Below are 19,694 nucleotides of genomic sequence, written 5' to 3'. Positions count from 1 at the left end.
CCTTCGTGGTTGCTTTTTCTGGCGATGTCTTTGATTCTGGTCATACTCAGGTGGTTCTAGTTCCTCTCGCTCTCTCTCCCATTCTTTAGGTGCGATATCTAGATCATAATCATGTTCATAGTCATATCTCCCTTCATTGCTGCTTTCTTCATCATCTCCCTCCTCCTCATCAGGATTCTCAAATAACACTCTGTTTGTTTGTCTTGTTATTCCCTTGTTTATCTTGTTGTCTGAAGCTGGGAGTTCCATCCTCACTTTGATCTGTCCTCCTGTTATGTCTAGTTGTATGTCATGATATTCTTTCTTTTTCCTCTATTACTGGGTAGATGTCAGTTACCTCATGCTTTTTTACTTCGGAATATGGCGGTGTTTTTTTCTGTTCCTCAAACTTCTCAAATCGTGGGGCTGAAGCCTTTTCTGGCCCTTTTCCCTCTTTACTTCCTATTCCCTTCTCTGCCCTTTCTTTGTGTGCTTTTAGCATTTCTTCCTCATGTTCAAACCACTCAATGATGTCAAATTTCCTTTTTGTCTTTTCCTTCTTTTCTTTTTTCATTTCTCCCCAATATCTTATTCAGCCCTCATTACATCACACTTTTCTTTATTAAATGTTCCCTCTTCTGGCCATTGCAAATCCCCAGTTGTCAGGTCTTTCAATTTTTTCATGTATTTTTTTTTATCTCTTTTTAAGCTCCTTTATGCCTTAAAATGATCACATCCACAGGTGTGATTGTGGATTCCTCCGCACTCATGATGCACCCTTGTCTCGCTCTGTGTGCCTCTCTACGGTGGCCTGGGTTTCTATTTTTAGCAGACCACTTTAGATAGACGTTTATCAGTCTCACTGTTTTACAAGGTCGTTTTGGATTTTTACAGCCCTGTCCACTTAACGAGTAGATTTTTTTGACCAGAATTGAGGTGGCTGCACCTCTTTCTCACAACACCTCTCTGGATTCCACTACAACAGTTGCTCCCAGTTCAGGTACTTCTGCATTTAATTCTATCAATGGTTCCTCGTCTTCACTATTTGGGTCTGCTATGAAATCAAACAGGTGTATCACTGCTTTACTAGGTTTAGGAGCTTCCACTAGGGTGCGCAATACTGGGCTTAAAAGTTAAGGTTTCCAGATGCTTTTTATCTTTTCATACCAGTCTTCCGCTGGGAATATCTGGTGTAACACATCAATGCCATGCAAACGTGTAATAGGCCACAATTTATCTTGTATCTGCTTCTCTGTCTGTCTCCTCTCTATACCGTTTCTATCTTTATATGTTCTCTCGTCCCAAAAATGACTTCTAAGTCCGTTCGTTTCTATCTCTATGTCTATTAAATCCATGGATTATTTTGCTATATTCCCTCTATTTTTATTTATTTATCTATTTATTTATTTATTTATTCTTTATTCAATCACGCTGTGTGTGTGAGCGTGTGCGAACGAGCGAGTGTCGTCACTATGTGTGTGTGTGTGTGTGCTTTTGTGCTCCGTCTCTCATCCACGCGCAGCTCTCCTGTACTTCTAATGTGTGCGTGTATACCATGCTATTTTAATAATAATACAGATATGATAATAATACAAGTATGATCACAATTTCATCATCTTCCCAATCAGCGCAAGCAAACAGCAAGCAATAGCAAAAACACAAGCATGCATATAAATTCACAGAAAAAACACAAGCATACACAGAAATACACTCTTCAATCCAGCTTTCACAAACACGCTCTTCACAAACAATATGACAACAAAACACAGTTAACACAACGTACATGTACACATGGCCATCACTTCATCTCAGTAATCTCAATAACTTCTCAATAACTCCAATAACCTCGGGTCTCACCCCGTACTCGTTACGGTGACTCTCCGAGCCTTTTACTCTTATACCAGCAACTCACAACCTTTTAAATGTACCCTTTCCACACCAGGTTACGAATCTGGATCCCCTAGTAAAGACCTATGGTATCTTTCCTGTTTTTAGACCATATGAGAAGTGTTATCTTCTCACACCGGGACTTGAACCCAAATCACCAAGGCTTCACCTTTAGGTTTACACGATTTCGGAGTCTGGACATCAAGGACAGGAACTGAAAGCTAAACCTCTGCATGTCCAATAATAATGAATAAAATCAATAAAAATCTAAAATATTAAATCACTTGTTTATTGAAGTGTTCGACATCATTTAAATCCTGATTCTAAATCAGTGTTTCTCAACTGGAGGATGCTTTTAAGCTGAATAATTAAAATCCACATGATAAACGTTTGGGAAAATGTGACAAAAGTAAAATTGCACAATTATTAAAAGATGAAGTTAAACCATGATTTTTGTCTTCCTTTCAAACGCCGTATGACCTCCTCATGGATTCTTGCATCTTGTTGATATCCCTCTTGTGGGGCAGGGGGCTGTGGCTCGAGGTCATAATGCTAAGGGGGAGGGAGGTCAGGAGGGAGAGGGAAACTGGTCCTCAGTGCCACATTGTGCAAAACACCACACCAGGGGAGTAGATTATACGGACATGTCCCCCCGCACTTTTTATAAAAACTAAACTCGTCCCCCTCACTTTTTCAGTGGAGAGTGTGTGTTCACGACGTGTTGAGGTTTTAATGAAGCAATGTATATTAATGCAGAGTGATTTAAAATTCAAAGAGACAAGATAGTCTATACATGACGTTCACGTATCCATGGCAATCAGTCACTCACTTGTCGTGTTATCAAAACCCTTCAAATAAGAATAAAGATAATGTTGAAGTGAGATTTTACAGCATGTGTAACTCTGTGTGTCACGGTATGTACACGGAGAGACGAGGACACGAATAGTAACATTAAAGATGTGATTTTAATAATAAGGAGCAGGTAAATCACACATACATACAACCGAGTAAAGACGATACCCGACAGTGAAGACAGTGGTGAGTATAAATAGAGTCTGGGTGAACAGACAGGTGAAGATGGGAAACAAACATGGTGGATGACGGGGTGCAAAGGATGATGGGTAATGTAGTCCGGTGAATGAGGGTAGCTGACAGGGGAAACCTTACAGTATGCTGATAGGAACGATCTTTATTTTATGGGGTGCTCTTTCATTTTTAGACAAATTTTACATTTTTATGTGTTGTCAAGAATGAGCAAGAAACAGACAGCCTAGGTTTGTCAGGGCAGATTCAGTATGTTACACAAGAAACTTTACAGGTGAGAACAGATGTGGCTTTTAACACCTGGCTGCTATTGCAGTTTTTTTTTTTTTTTTTACATTTTATAATGTATAATCTATTTATACACAAGTGTTTGTAGGATTATATATGGACCAGTCATAAAAAATGTAATTAGTAAAATATAGAAAAAAATATGTAACACATTAGTAAGATGAACAACTGCACATTGGCTGTTTATTAGTAGGCTACTAAGAAAGCACATATTAATTCCTTATTCTTTATGACCATATTCTGCATCCCATAATCCTACCTAATACCTAAACTTAGCTACAACTACTACCTTAAAAGCTAATAAGCAGTAAATTAAGAGTTTGAGGCAAATGTCAAAGTTAATAGTGAATACGTGTTCCCCATACTTAAGTGTTAAACAATTTAGGATACAAATTATTGGTTAATGTCCAGCAGCGTACTTAATTTGTTATTTTCTTCTGTATGTCACTACTGACACAGTCCCGTCTAAACAGTGTTGCTGTGTGTCACATCCACAGTGACAAAATTGACAATATAAATACGGAAATAATTGCTCAGATGTTAGATGGGAAGGAACGTCGCAGAAACACTTTTGGCAGTTTTAAGTAGCTTTATATATTGAGATATATGTTCGCTTTAACACTGTGTAAAAAGCTACTACTTTTAACCAAACCAGCCAGGAAGCTTAAAAGAAGTGACACTAAATCTTTATTTCATCTCATTGTATAATTGATATTGGGTCTTGACATGTTTGTCAGTTGAGTTCAATACATATTTTCTTTCAATAGTATGTTTTGAATGACTTGTTTTATTCCTGAAAAATGGACTGTAGAACAGAACAAAATGAAGTATTATTTGAATGTGCAAGTCTCCATTACTGTGTGCCATGTACTGTGCATACACAAAATACAATTTGAAATATGTAAACAATATACTCTTAGTACCATTATAAGGACATCTTTGTACTTTATACTCAAAAAGGTACACATTACTACCTTAGAGTACCAATGTGTATCTTAATGTACAACTATAAATCTTTGGGGTAAATAAGGTACAAAGATGTCCTTTTAAGGGTACAGTCCCAGTGGCAAGCTGTTGAATTTATTTTGTTCTTTCTGTTTTATAATCATATATAATCATAAAGCATATAAAGCAAATATGATTAAAAATAAAACCTGTCAATTACACAAGGGTTAACTGAAAAAAAAAAAACAGGTAACACTAGACAATTCGTCCCCCTCACTTCTGCAAATTACTGTAAACTGCATTTTAATTTCAGCCTGTTCTTGCACAGTGAAGGGAAACCTGATGTATCGACTACCCACCTTAATAATAACATCCAAAATGACAGGCATTATGGCACTCAGGGGCAGGTACCAGACCTATAGCATGAGATTTAATAGAATTATATTATATTTAAAGAAGATCTTTGTGAAAAATTTAATTATATATAACATTTATATAAAGTCAACCTGTTGTCATTAACCCCAGAGTGGTGAGGACCTGTATTTGGACGGGGATGGCATGGTTCTGGTGTGTTTCCCTCTGTAGTGCTGGACTCAATTCAGCACATAGATACAGGAGCACAGCTGTAGGAATTTAAATCAGCTTATTAGCCAGTCATCATCATGGGCCAAGAAATCATCATGGTCCCTGGAGACTCTTTTTCTCCTTAATCTTCCATTGGTGTAATCCTCCAGCAGTGCCATCATGCAGCATTACACACGGGAGTCACCATAGCATTTATGTTTTATTCCAGCTCATTATGGAAAGATAAAATAAACTGATATTTGGTCCTGTGCCATGAACATATAAGCAATAATAGCTACAGAAAAGCTCCTACTACCCTCTATAGGAGGTATTTAAATCCCATTTAAAATGCTTTCAGTGATTCTACATTCTGTTTCTATGAAGTGTTTCAACAGTTTGCATGTTAATTGGCTGTATGGTGCATTAAAGAGCATTTTAGGTGATTTTATGAACCACATCTGGCTGGAAAAGACACGTGTCCAAATACTTTTGACCACACAGTGTGTATCAGCTGAAAAGCAGCAGCTTCGGATCAGTCGCGTTTCCACTGGGATTCAATCTGAAATATTACTTTTAATTTTTAATTATATGAAATATTTCCTATATATTTGATATTATTACAGACAACCAATCAGATTTCACTTCCTGACAATGTCTGAGCCAATGATGTTTGCGGATTTAGAACTCGAGCCCGTTGGCCCCGCCCACTGCTTTGTGCTCTGTGTTTGTACTTATACAGTTCTTTCACGCGCTTCGGTCGGAAGTTAATGTTGGGCGCGTGAGTTTTTCTCCACTTTCCGCGCGTGCACATCGACGTTTCTTTCGCCGTTATAAATCTATCGCGCGCGAGCTTCAACCCCGTTTTTGTCCCGGATTTAGCGAATTTTTACCCAAAGGTGAGATACAGTGAAATGTAGCAGCTGAGCTGCTCGGGGAACAGCTAGTGGACATTCTGGAGTCATGAACCTCTGCATTTTTCTTCCAGTGTCCTGATTCTTTACACCTCTGATCATGAAATCAGAGTCCAGACGGAGATCTTTAGGAGAACCTCCACACACTCCTCCTCCTCCTGCTGCTGCTGCTGGATCAAAGGTACAATTTATTCATGTCTCAACCTTCAGTGTGGTTTGCAGGGCAAAGATGCATCATAATGTATTTTATAATTAAATAATAATAAAAAATACCTTAACTTTGGGTGAATCACAATAAACTACTGTTTTTTTCCTTTTACAAGGAAACACGAAATTTCTCCCCAAATCTTTAATCCAGGGGAGTCAATCTCAAAATTCACAGTGGGCCAAAATTAAACACTGGGACGAAATCGCGGGCCAAACTCAGTATTTATTGAAAAGTTTACTGCAATTGTGCATGTTTTCCGTCTCTCCAGATGTGTAATGTTGAACCTTTTCATATGGAAACAAACTTTAGTTTTGCATAAACATTGAATCTGAAACAACCAAAGTTTATTATTATAAACACATGAGAAAATACATTTGAAATAAACACACATCAGTGGTATTAGTTTCTTATTACATCTCTCTCTCTCTCTCTCTCTCTCTCTCTAGACTTTCTAATTCCATTTTAATGTAAACCTTTTACAGGGCAACAACACAACCAAAAATAATAATTTCCTTCAATGAAAAAAAAAAAATCTTTCAACTATTAACAGTCCATGCCTTGAAGTAGAAAAAGTGCATAAAGACTGTGGTATCTGAAATTCAATTTGATTCCTGTAAGGCCAGATGTTTCCATTTAAGGTTGTAGAGCAGGGGTGTCCAAACTTTTTGCAGAGAGGGCCAGATTTGGTCAGATGAAAGTGTATGGGGGCCGACCATTCGGCCTGACATTCCTCGAACCATTACCATTGTAAATTAACTTGTAAATATGTAACCATATGACTTTGCTGTCTGCAGATAGGTTGATATTGAAAATGAGAATCTGTTGTCAACTGCATTACCAGAATGGTTAAAGATTTTAATAATGATAAATTAAATACAAATGAATGATTTTATGAAAGTTGATTTTGTTTGAAAAAATCACAAATCATCAGTGCATTTTGACAAAGAATAGTAAGTCAAATCAGATAGCAAAAATTTGACAAAAATGTGGTCTGATCCACCAAAAATCATTTCACCGAGACTTTTATTCAAGTCAAGAAGCTTTTATTGTCATTCAACAATATATAGCTGATGCAGTACACAGTGAAATGAGACAACGTTCCTCCTGAACCCAGGTGCTACATAAAACAACATAAAAACAACAGTAAACAACAGTCACAGAACAGAAGAACACAGGGCCAGGAACTAAGATCCTCGCCACATAAAGTGCATGTGTGCAACTGGTGCAAACAGTGCAAAAGACATTACAAGACAGTGCGAGACAACACAGGACAGTGCAGGACAATACAAAATACACAAAATATAAAAATAAAAACAACAATAGCTCCGCCAGTAAAACCTGTCGTAATAGAATAAGGTGCACAGTAGCAGAAAAATGTAAACAGAGAAATGTAAACAGAATTGTGCAATTCTACAATAGCAGCAATCAAAATAAAGTGATCAGTGACCAAAGGATTTGGACAGAATATTGTGCAAAGAGAGCAAGTCCCGGAAGATCAGCAACAAACGGCATGTAAACATTATTGCGACAATGAAAGGTGTAAATGGTGTTGAAACCTGGGTGTGCATGTGTGTTGAGTCCGGTTGTACAGATCAGTCACACAGTTGTGTGTAAGTGTGTGTGTGAGTATATGTGTGTGTGTGAGAGAGAGTTCAGTTCAGATGTTTGTTGAGGAGCCTGATGGCTTGCGGGAAAAAACTGTTGCACAGTCTTGTTGTGAGGGCCTGAATGCTTCGGAACCGTTTCCCTGATGGTAGGAGGGTGAAGTGTGTGTGTGACGGGTGTGTGTGGTCATCCACAATGCTGTGTGCTTTGCGGATGCAGTGTGTGGTGTAAATGTCCATGATAGAGGGGAGAAAGACTCCGATGAATGATTGTGTTAAATGCTGAACTGAAGTCTATGAACAGCATCCTTACATAAGAGTCTTTGTTATCCAGATGGGTGAGGGCCAGATGGAGGGTTGTGGAGATGGCATCTTCCGTGGAGCGGTTTGGACGATACGCAAACTGCATGGGGTCCAGTGCGGGTGGGAGCTGGGTCTTTATGTGCCTCATGACGAGCCTCTCCAAGCACTTCATCATGATGGGTGTGAGGGCAACGGGACGATAGTCATTGAGGCAGGAGACAGAAGACTTCTTCGGCACAGGAATGATGGTCGTCGTCTTGAGGCAAGTGGGAACAGTGGTGCTGCTCAGGGAGATGTTGAAGATGTCAGTGAATACATCTGCTAGTTGTTCTGCACATTCCCTGAGCACTCTGCCAGGAATGTTGTCTGGTCCAGCAGACTTCCGTGGGTTAACTCTGCATAGAGTTTTCCTCACTTCAGCTGTGGTTAGACAGAGCACCTGGTCACTGGGAGGAGGGATGGTCTTCCTCGCCACCACGTTGTTCTGCACCTCGAACCGGGCGTAGAAGTCATTCAGCGCATCCGGGAGGGAGGGGTCACGGTCACAAGCAGGTGATGTGGTCTTGTAATTCGTGATCGCCTGGATGCCCTGCCACATGCGCCGGGTGTCTCCGCTGTCCTGGAAGTGGCCATGGATTCTCTTGGCGTGTGCGCGCTTCGCCTCTCTGATGGCACAGGACAGTTTGGCCCTTGCTGTTTTCAAGGCCGTCTTGTCCCCTGCTCTGAAGGCAGAGTCTCTTGTTTTTAGCAGCGCACGCACCTCGGCGGTCATCCACGGCTTCTGGTTGGAGCGTGTAGTGATGGTCTTGGAAATAGTCACGTCATCAATGCACTTGCCGATGTAGCTGGTCACTGTTGACGTGTATGAAGTTGATGAAATCGCCATTGGTTGCAGCTTCCCTGAACATGACCCAGTCAGTGCATTCAAAACAGTCCTGGAGAGCAGACATGGATCCTGCTGGCCAGGTTCTCACTTGTTTTTGAGCTGGTCTTGAACGCCTGCTGAGTGGTCTGTATGCTGGGATCAGCATAACAGAGATGTGGTCTGAGTAACCGAGGTGGGGGCGGGGCTTCGCCCGGTATGCGCCCCGGATGTTTGTGTAAACAACCTCCAGTGTATTCTCCTCAGAATAAAAAAAAAAATACCTGCATTAATGAGAAGGGTGATATTGGTGTTTTGACTGCAGTAAACAGGCCAGGTCAGGCTCAAAAGCAGTGGTTTTGATGCACAAGATGTCACGCAGGTGAGAGTCACTTAGTCTTGTTCTCACACGGTTCTTGTTAATGTTCATAACCGAGAACGTCTTCTCGCACAAGTATGTCGAGCCAAACAAGCTCAGCATTTTCTTCGCAAATGTCCGAATCTCTTGGAACCTGTCTTTGTCCAGCTGGCGGTAAAAGTTGACGAGAGGGAGTTGTTGGTAGTGATTGTGACACTGCGCGTCACACTGCAGCTCAATAAGCTCCAGTTGCAGGTGGTCTGGAGCGTCAGCAGCATCCACGGAAAAAGGGGAGGAAAAATGTATTATCTCCTTTTCAATAGCTGCAAAATCCCTGAAACGCTGCTGAAACTCCTCATTCAGAGATGAAATGCTTTTCGCATACCTCCTAATTTGCGCACGAAAATTGTTCTCTGGAAAACTGGTCATAATTTCCTGCAGTGATGGGAAATGTGTGGTATTGGGCCGCGTTTGTGTCAAGTGGCTTTGGAAAAGTAGTAGCTTTGTCCCAAAAGCTTTAATGTAGGAATACAGTTGGCTTACCACGGCATTTTGCCCCTGAAGGCTCGTGTTCAGCGCGTTCAGATGTCGTGTTATGTCAACTAAAAATCCAAAATTCTTGCTTTTTTTCAGGACAAATTTTCTCCACCATTTGCATCACACAGTCTTTAATAAATTCACCCTCGGTAAAAGATTTGCAGTGCTTAGCAATCAGCATTGCCACCTCGTAACTCGCCTTTGTAGAATTTTCATTTGAGTAACGGGCTCTTGTGAAAAAACTCTGCTGTGCTATCAAAGCAGCTTCCAGTTGCTTCAGTTTTTCGGTGCGTTCGTTCGCCGTTAGCTTGTCGTAGTTAGCATGTTTCGTCTGGTAGAGCCTCTTAATATTGAACTCTTTGAAAACAGCCACAGTCTCTTGGCAAATAAGGCAGACACAGTTGTTACGTATTTCAGTGAAAAAGTACTCCGATTTCCACTCCGCGGCCCTCGTTATCAACTTTCCTCTTTTTACTGTTTTTCGCTCCAGTCGTCATTTTAGAAATGCGTTAAAAAATACCAATAACACCGGGGTGAAAGTTTACACAGGGCTCACGTTATGAGGGCAAAATATAAAATTGCTTTTTGTGTGTGTGTGTGTGTGTGTGTGTGTGTGTGTGTGTGTGTGTGTGTTCACTCTATTAATTATGTATTCACCCTTAAATAAGAGTCTCACACACGCATATTCTTCCGTGCTTTCTTTACTTCACTTCACGTGTTGGCGCCCTCTAATGACGTTACATACACAACTTGTAATCCTTATACTACATGGTATGTCACCTCTTGTAGACCTTATCTTCTATCTTATATATATATATATATATATATATATATATATATATATATATATATATATATATATATATATATATATATATATAAGCTCAAATACCACTGACTGACTTACTCACTCATCACGAAATCTCAAAAACCACTGAACGGATTGCAATGAAATTTGGAACATACCTTCCTCTTGGGTCTTAGGTGCTCACTAAGAAAGGGTTTTGAAAAATTCGCCCTGGATCACGACTAACTCGCGAAAAACCCGATTTCTCACGCACTGTAAATTCTTCGAAATACCATTACGGATCCTAATGAAACTTAGTACATTGTTTCTTATTAGATGTTAGATGCACGATAAAACATTTTTTCAAAGTAGTTTGCCCTGTATCGGTACTACAAAGGGGTAGTACGTTATTTGTTGACGTTACATTCTGATCTCTGATCATCCAGTCCTGCTCAGTGCTTATTGCCATATTGCTTAGCGTTCTGCCTTCCGTAGCGAAGCACGCCTGTTAGAAGGCCTGTTTGCATTGGTTGTCTTTCACAGCCTGCTCCGTGTTTCCAACATCTGGCTTCAGAAGACTGTTATGTGTTGGCAGTAATGTCTTGGTTCTCCTGCTCATGAGTCTTTGGGCAGGACTAACATTGAATCCCTGAGATTGGGTGTTCCTGTGTTCTAGAATAGCCAGGTATGGGTCAGTCTTTGCTCTCTTTGCCTTTCCCATGAGCTGTTTGGCTATCTTTACTGCAGACTCGGCTTTGCCGTTGCTTTGCGGATATGCCGGAGATGACGTCACATGTTTAAATTCCCAAGCAGTGCTGAACTGTCTGAATTCCTGAGAGCTGTATTGTGGCCCGTTATCAGAGATTACTGTGTCTGGGATGCCGTGTCGTGCAAAATGGGCCTTTAACTTGTGCATCACTGCTCCTGAGCTGGTATCAGCGAGACATTAAATTTCCCAGAAGTTGGAGAAATAGTCAACTGTGATGAGATATGCTCTGTTGTTGAATGAGAATAAATCTGTTCCCACTTTTGCCCAAGGCCTCATAGGAATGTCATGTGCGCACATAGTCTCTTTCTGCTGTCGTACATCCACAGTTCTGCAAACGGCACATTTCCCGATGTATGCTCTGATAGCAGCACTCATCCCAGGCCAGTATACACAGTCTCTCGCTCTGCGCAAGCAGCTTTCAATGCCTAGGTGTGATGCATGAATTCTGTCCACAATCTCGGTCCTCAGCTTTGCTGGTATTAGAGCTCTCTCTCCTCTAAAAATCACTCCATTATGCACACTGAGCTCTTCTCTTACAGAAAAGAATTGTCTTACCTCTTCTTCCAGCTGAGTTTTCTCCTCTGGCCATCCCCGGACTATCACTTTCTGCAACAACTGAAATGTTTCATCCTTAGCAATTTCTATCTTTTCTAGAATCCCTTCTGATATGGACAGGTAGTGCAACATGTTGATTGTCTCAATTTCTGTCTCTACTGATCCCTCTGCAGCACACTCTTGTAGGTACGCTCTGCTGAGAGTGTCTGCTAAATGCATTAGTCGACCAGGTACATAGACAACATTGTCATATCGCTGTAGTTTTAAAAGCATTCTCTGCAATCTTTTAGGCGCATTGAGCAATTGCTTTCTTACAATTGTCTCTAGGGGTTTGTGGTCTGAATGCACTTCTACTTTCCTGCCATAGGTATACTGGTGGAATTTCTCCATTCCAAAAAGGATTGCCAGGCATTCTTTTTTTATTTGAGCATATCCTTTTTCTGTGAGTGTAAGAGCCCTGCTGCTATAAGCAACTGGTTGTCCTGCCTGCAAAAGTGCAGCACCCAATCCTGACTCCGAGGAGTCACACTAAAGAACAAGCTTGTCTTCTGGGTTGTAGTTCTTCAGAACAGGTGCTGAGGCAATCATTTGCTCCCAGACAGTGTCTTTGTGTGTCAGTTGTCTCAACGTGTCACAGCTGTCTGATAAGTGTGGGCAAAATTTGGACAAATAGTTCACCATACCCAATAGTCAGGTCAAGTTTATTTCTATAGTGCTTTTCACAACAGACATTGTCTCAAAGCAGCTTTACAGAAATCAACAGTCAAGGTGAATGGTGTGCGTTTGTCCCTGATGAGCAGCCGTGGTGACAGTGGCAAGGAAAAACTCCCTTAGATGTTATGAGGAAGAAACCTTGAGAGGAACCAGACTCAAAAGGGGAACCCATCCTCATATGGGTGACATCAAGAGTTTGATCATAAATCTTTCAACAATACAGAACACTGGAGAGTGAAAACTAACATGAGTACTGGAGTATAAGATTATAAGTAAATGTTCTTTCTACAGTCTTTGGTATAAAAGTAGGAGCTACTGAGCTCAACATTTGTGATCATCATAGATCCAGCATCAGCTTCTCCATGCCAGAGCCTTTAAACACTCCAGGAGGTCCAATGCCACACATGTAGTGGGCTCCAATTGGCACTCGTACGTCTCTAGATGGTTCGGGATGTTTGCGAGTTCGGCATTTACTTCTCCATAATCATCCATAGGTCCATAATCTTCACGAGGTGGGATGTGACTGGAGCTGGCCAAACCTCAGAAAGCCTCGGGATGGGGAGAGAAAGAGAAGCAGTGGAGAGAAATTAGCGTAGTTGCTGTTCATGATATTAACAGCACAAGTTGATAATGTGCATGTGATCAGATGTTCTGGAGCACAAGGTTGTGATGTGATGTGTGTTATGTGTAGGCTTTGCTAAAAAGATATGTCTTTAATCTACACTTAAACTGGGAAAGTGTGTCTGAACCCCGAACACTGTCAGGAAGACTATTCCAGAGTTTAGGAGCTAAATGTGAGAATGATCTACCGCCTTTAGTGGACTTTGCTATTCTAGGAACTACTAGAAGCCCAAAGTTTTGAGATCTCAGGGAGCGTGACGGATTGTAGCGTGTTAAAAGACTGGAGAGATACATGGGAGCCAAACCATTTAGTGCTTTATAAGTGAGAAGCAGTAGTTTGAAGTCTATTCGAAACTTAACAGGAAGCCAGTGTAGGGACGATAAGATTGGGGTTATGTGATCATATTTTCTTGACCTAGTGAGAACTCTTGCTGCCGCGTTCTCAACTAACTCAAGCTTGTTTATTAATGATGCAGGACATCCACCTAGTAATGCATTACAGTAGTCTATTTTGGAGGTCTATTCAGTAGTCTATTCATGAATGCATGGACGAGCTTCTCTGCACTGTCTTATCAGAATTTAATAGCAAAAGGTTATGGGTCATCCAATCTCTTATTTCCTTAACACACTCAATTATCCGAGTTAATTGACCTGTATCGCCTGGTTTAGATGGGATATATAGCTGGGTATCATCAGAATAACAATGGAAGCTATTTCCATGCCTTCTAATAATATTTCCTAACGGAAGCATGTATATTGTGAAAAGCAGGGGTCCTAGAACTGACCCCTGTGGCACGCCATAATTTACTAGCATTAGCCTGGATATCTCTCATTTTAATCTACGAAATTGTAACGATTGGACAGGTAGGATTTAAACCAGCTTAATGCCTGTCCCTGAATGCCGATGTAATTCTGTAGGCGATCGAGGAGGAGATCATGATCTATAGTGTCGAACGCAGCACTAAGATCTAGTAAAACTAACAGCGAGATGTAGCCTTGGTCTGAAGCTAAAAACAGGTCATTAGTGATTTTAACTAGGGCAGATTCTGTGCTATGATGTGGCCTAAAACCTGACTGAAACTCTTCAAAGATATTGTTCTCTCGCAAGTGGGAACATAACTTTGAAATGGGTCTGTAATTCAATAGCGTGTTTGGATCCAGATTAGGTTTTTTAATGAGGGGGCTTAATAACTGCTAGCTTTAGGGATTTAGGGACATGACCTAACGATAGTGAGGAGTTAATAATATTGAGTAGAGGCTCACAACTGACATGCTGTTGATTTAGCTTTGATAATAGCATCATACAGCTCTTCCTGTCCTGTACATGTTAAACAGTGTAGTTGTGGAGTTGTAGGTAAGATTGTGTCAGGAGATGCTGTCAGAGGATGAACTGCCACAATTGTTTTTCTAATGTTATCTATTTTTTCAGTGAAGAAATTCATAAAGTCTTCACTACTAAACTGTGATGAAACACATTTTCAGATCCCTGATTTGTAGTTAGTTTAGCTACTGTACGGAAAAGGAACCTGGGATTGTTTTTGTGGTTTTCTATGAGTTTGCTCAGGTGTGCAGCTCTAGCAGCTTTTAGCGCCTGTCTGTAGCTGAGCATACTGTCTTTTATACGCAATTCTAAATACCTCTAATTTAGTTTTCCTCCATTTTCTCTCCAGATTATGGGCTGTTCTCTTGAGGGCATGCATATGACTATTATACCAAGGTGCAGGTGCTTGTTCTCTAACCTTTTTTAACTGTATGGGGGCAACAGTGTCTAATGTGCTAGTGAGGATAAGGTATATGTTGTTCGCCATTTCATCAAGATTATCAGCAGTTATGGGTTTAGTGTGAAATTGAGCTAAATCGGGCAGGTTATTTACGAATCTGTCCTTAGTGGTTGAAACAATAGTCCTACCAAGTCGATAACGTGGTGATACACGGCTAATCTGCTCTACCGGTAGTGTGTACAGTATAAGATAATGGTCTGTGATGTCATCACTCTGAGGTAAAATATCAGTGACGTCTTTTACGTGGGATATTATTAAGTCTAATGTGTGGTTAAAGCGATGAGTTGGTCTGGTGACGTTTTGTTTAACCCCTAAAGAGTTTAATAAGTCGACAAATGATAATCCTAGGGCATCGTTTGCATCATCTACATGAAAATATTAAAATCTCCTACAATCAGCACTTTATCAAAATTGATCAAAAGGTCCGAAAGGAAACAAGCAAACTCTTGAAGAAAACCATCGTAGGGCCCTGGAGGTCTGTACACGGTGACCAGAGCGAGTTTTCTATGCATGTCTGAAAGTACAACTTTAAGAACGAGCACTTCAAATGATTTAAAACTGAATCCTAATCTCTGACTAACATTAAGAGAAGCACTATAAATGGTTGCTACACCTCCCCCACGACCATTCTGACGGGGCTCATGCTTTATAAACATATTCTGACGGTGTAGATTCGTTTAGACCCATATAATCATCTGGTTTAATCCAGGTCTCCATGAGACAGAGTGCATCGAGATTATTATCTGTGATCATCTCATTTACAATCAATGCTTTGGGTGCAAGTGATCTGATGTTTAAAAGACCAAACTTTAGAACTTTGTTGTGTTTGTTTATCTGGCATTTTTCAGTTTTAACTGTAATAAGATTATTTCTGGATCTTGTGTATTTAATTCTTGGTTTTGCTACACAAGGAATAAATACGGTTTCTATAAACTGGGCTGTGTGCTCACTTGTAACTATTTGGTCTGTTGTATGCGTGTTCTCATAGTTGAAGATTTCTTGATGTCTTACCAGTCAGATGGTGTAAAGTATCCTAGAGATGTTATCTGATAGCACTGCTGCTCCAACTCTGCTGGGGTGCAGGCCATCAGGGCGGAAGAACCTAGGACGCTCCCAGAAACAGTTCCAGTTATTAATCAAGAGAAGTTTGTGCTCTCTACACCATGACTGTAACCATTCATTTAGTGCTAAAAGTCTACTAAACTTCTCAGCCCCTCGCTGGTAAGTGGGAAGAGGTCCTGACACAATGATCCTCGTTGTGGGTGATGTGCTGCGTACCGTCTCCACCAGGATCCTGAAATCCCTCTTCAAGATCTCCGTTTGCCTCAGCCTGGTGTCGTTCGCTCCGGCATTTATTTTTATTTTTTTTATTTAACCTTTATTTTTACAGGCAAGTCATTAAGAACAGGTTATTATTTACAATGGTGGCCTGACAAGTGGAATAACCAAAAGTAGGGCTAAATAAATACAAAACATTAAAAATACATACAGGTTAACAATTACATAAATACATTTTAAAACAAAATTATGAAGAGAAGCAACTGCATATATCCGTGAACAAATATGATATAATATTTTTAAAAGTTGAAATTGGAATTAATTTATCTAGTTTGCGGCAGCAGATTGAAAAGATGCAAGACCAAACGCAGAGTTGGTTTTAGGATTGCTTAATTGAAAATGAAGTGAGGACCGGGTGTTATATGTGACAGGCTTTAGCTGCAGCAAGTGACCTAAGTAAGGAGGTGAATGGCCGAGAAGGGTCTTATAAATGAAGGTGAACCAGTGAATATTACGGCGATTGTGAAGGGAGGGCCAGTTAACAGATGAATATAAAGCACAGTGGTGTGTATTGAATGGAGCATTTGTGGCAAACCTGATAGCAGAATGGTAAAGAGCATCATGTTTTGATAGGGTGGACTTGCAAGCAACCCTATATATAGTGTCTCCATAATCTAACATGGGTAAAATGGTCATTGGAATAAGAATAAGTTTGGCAGAAGAGGTGGAGAAGGAGCGGTTTCTGTAAAAGAAACCAAGCTTGGCTTTGACCTTAGATTGCAGCTTTGATATGTGGATAGAGAAAGAGAGTGAAGTTTCCAACCAGATGCCCAAGTAGTTATAAGCAGACCAAGGATGGAGCCTTGGGGGACACCCCTGGTGACCGGAAGAGAATGGGAGAAAAGGTTTTCAAAACTTACACGTTGAAACCGGTAAGAAAGATAGTTTGAGAACCAAACCAGTGAGTGATCAGTGACACCAATGCTGAGTCTGTGGATAAGTGTGTTGTGGTCCACCGAGTCAAAAGCTTTTGCAAGATCAATGAATATAGCAGCAAAGTTTTGTTTGTTATCTAATGCAGATGTAATGTCATTGAGCACTTTAGTGGTAGCTGTAACACATCCATACCCTGATCGAAAGCCAGACTGTGCCCCGGAGATGATACCGTTCACATTAAGATAATTGATTAGTTGTTTATTGACAAGGTTTTCCAGAATTTTAGACACACATGGCAAGATAGAAATTGGCCTGTAATTATTCAGGTCAGCCTGATCACCGCCCTTATACAGAGGAAGCACAACCGCTTCTTTCCAAGCAGGTGGAATCTCTGCTGTATAGAGGGAGAGGTTAATGAGGGCTGTTAGTGGAGCCGCAATGACAGGGGCAGCAATTTTAATAAAAAAATGGAGAACAACCGCTCCGAAGTTCTCGTTCAGGATTGCGGGTACCTGCGCAGCGACATCGAGAACACGAGCACCAGGAAAACAGCGAGTGTGCATCTTACCTTTAGCTCCGGAAGCGTGGACATGCCGGACGATGGAATCTCCAAAAATCACGGTATCGCGTTCCGTCTCGCAGGGGGGGGGACGAAGCGGTTCTCGGTCGAGATCTTGAAGGCCGATGGTGGCAGGGGAGACGTCCTCGACCGGGGCTTGACTTGTCTCTTCCGCCGCTGCCGCATCCGGGGTCCGTGTTGCACCGGTGCCGGAGTTGTAGGTGCGCTGGGCCTGGGCAGAGAAGCACGCGGAGTTGATGTGCTGGGAGCGTTAGGTTCAACCCGGGAATTTACCTGGGACGAGTGCGCGTTCGCCCGGGATGTTTCCAGCACCGCTTTCCGCTCTCGCAGCCAGGCATGTTTTGCATGCAGCTCGCAAATTTGTTTCTCCAAGGCCTCCATCTCCAAGTCCACCGTTTGCAACTCGAACGAGTCCTCACCTGTGCTCGAATGCAGACACACAGCCGGCATAGTGCTTATAATCGGGAACAGAGTTAAGATACAGATATATGAGTGAGAGGCAATGAATATAGTAAACAATAGTGATAGTCGAGTTTATAAACTACAGGCACAAGTCAGGAAGACAAAAACAATTTAGGATTATTAAAAGAGAAAAAAGGAACTTGCGGCAAACACGGGAAGCTACGTCACAAACACTAGTCTCTGGAGTCCCTTCACATCTGATGGTCTGGGCATCTCCACTATAAGGTAGTGAGATAGCTTGACTCTTCTGAAAACTCTTATGTGCCAGGACCCGTCCTTCTCATCACAAACGGTAAAGACTCTCGCTTTGGTCAGATCTGGGAGAACATCATCTTTGGTGGGCAAGGGAAAGTGTTGCCGCTTTAGTGCTTTGTTAAGTGGTCTTGGGTCAATGCAAATTCTTAGCTTTCCAGATGGTTTCTTCACCACCACCATGCTGCTAATCCAATCCGTGTTCTTTTCTACATGAGCTATGTTGCCTCTCTCCATAAGGCTTCCCAGCTCATCTTTTAGATGTTTCATCAGAGCCACTGGAACTCTTCGCTTTGGTAACCTTACCGGTTTAACTGCAGGATCCATTTCTAGGTTATATTCTCCTTCCAGGCATCCATCTCCTTCAAAGACATCAGGATACTCCCTATGCTTTTCACTCTTGTCCCACTGATTTTTTCCTTTGCGACTAACCATAGTAACTATATCGTCAATCGCCATAATATTTTCATGCTGTATTCTTACCAGATCCATTGCTTGCACGGCCTTGTTTCCTAGCAGGGACATTGATGAGCTTCCCTGCACTACAATAAATTCCAGCCGGTAGAGTTTTCTGTTTCTGGGGTTTCTTATTTTTATTCTACATTTTTCTACAGGTTTCAGTGTGCTCTTATTGTACATGACCAGGATCTGTTCAGTCTTTTCCATCACTGTATCCGGGTGTAACAGCTGAATGGGAATTACATTACAACTGGCCCCGCAGTTTAGTTGAAATCTTACTGGTCTTTCTCCTATCAGCATGGTCGCAAACAGTTGTTTCTCCTGTTTGTCCTCCCTCTTTGTGAACTGAGGCTTAGGATTTCCTGAAACAGTTCCTCTTCCATTTCTGCTACACTGTGTATTCCTTTTCTCTTAGTCTCTTTTGTTTTGCATGTGGTTGCAAAATGGTTCATCTTGGCACATTTTTCGCACTGTTTTCCATAAGCTGGGCAGCTTAGTTTTTTCTACTCATGCTGTTTCCCACAGAATTTACACCTAGTCCCAGGAGTGAGTTTGACTCTCTGTACTGCATGCACTTCTTCAACTTTCTGTCCCTCGATTGTCATCATATTCTCTTTTGACAGTTCTGATGCTCTACATATCCTCACGCATTTCTCAAGTGTCAGGTCCGACTCTCTTAATGGGCGTTTTCTCACATGTCAGTTAACAGCCATTCCCACGTCGGTTCTCTATCAGTTGGGTGAGCAGCGCATAGCGTCTTACTCAGTTCTCTCCCTGTTTCTCCGATTAGATATTGGAAAACTTTAACCTTTGTTTTGTCATCCGCATCTGCAAGCGATAAATCCAAGTACAAGGAAAACTCCTCTTGCCATGCTTTCCAAGCTTTGGGTATGCACGTTGTATTCCAGTCAAAATTCGCTGGCGGCTTCAATCCGAATGCACCCTCCATGTTCGGCACTCAATAGCTTTCTCCGTGGTAACTTAACTCAGTCTCTCTCTTTCTTCTGTTA

The 19,694-nt window shown here is 41.3% G+C and overlaps 2 protein-coding genes and 1 long non-coding RNA gene across 9 annotated transcripts in view; 2 read left to right on the top strand and 1 right to left on the bottom strand.

The window, feature by feature from the left end:
• Positions 1 to 19,694, top strand: part of LOC310723807 (uncharacterized protein) — a 544,801-nt gene that overhangs the window by 389,598 nt on the left and 135,509 nt on the right. The gene's annotated exons all lie outside the window — the stretch shown is intronic.
• Positions 1 to 19,694, bottom strand: part of LOC310724396 (uncharacterized protein) — a 142,148-nt gene that overhangs the window by 8,434 nt on the left and 114,020 nt on the right. The gene's annotated exons all lie outside the window — the stretch shown is intronic.
• LOC310725788 lies at positions 10,798 to 18,946 on the top strand. The gene is made up of 2 exons (XR_014533503.1): positions 10,798 to 11,787; positions 18,242 to 18,946. It is a non-coding gene; the product is annotated as an uncharacterized lncRNA (long non-coding RNA).

Source organism: Silurus aristotelis, assembly GCF_946808225.1.
Source record: "Silurus aristotelis genome assembly, chromosome: 1".
NCBI lineage: Eukaryota > Metazoa > Chordata > Actinopteri > Siluriformes > Siluridae > Silurus > Silurus aristotelis.
Note: the sequence above shows the minus strand (reverse complement) of the source record. Positions and strands in the feature narration are given on the sequence as shown.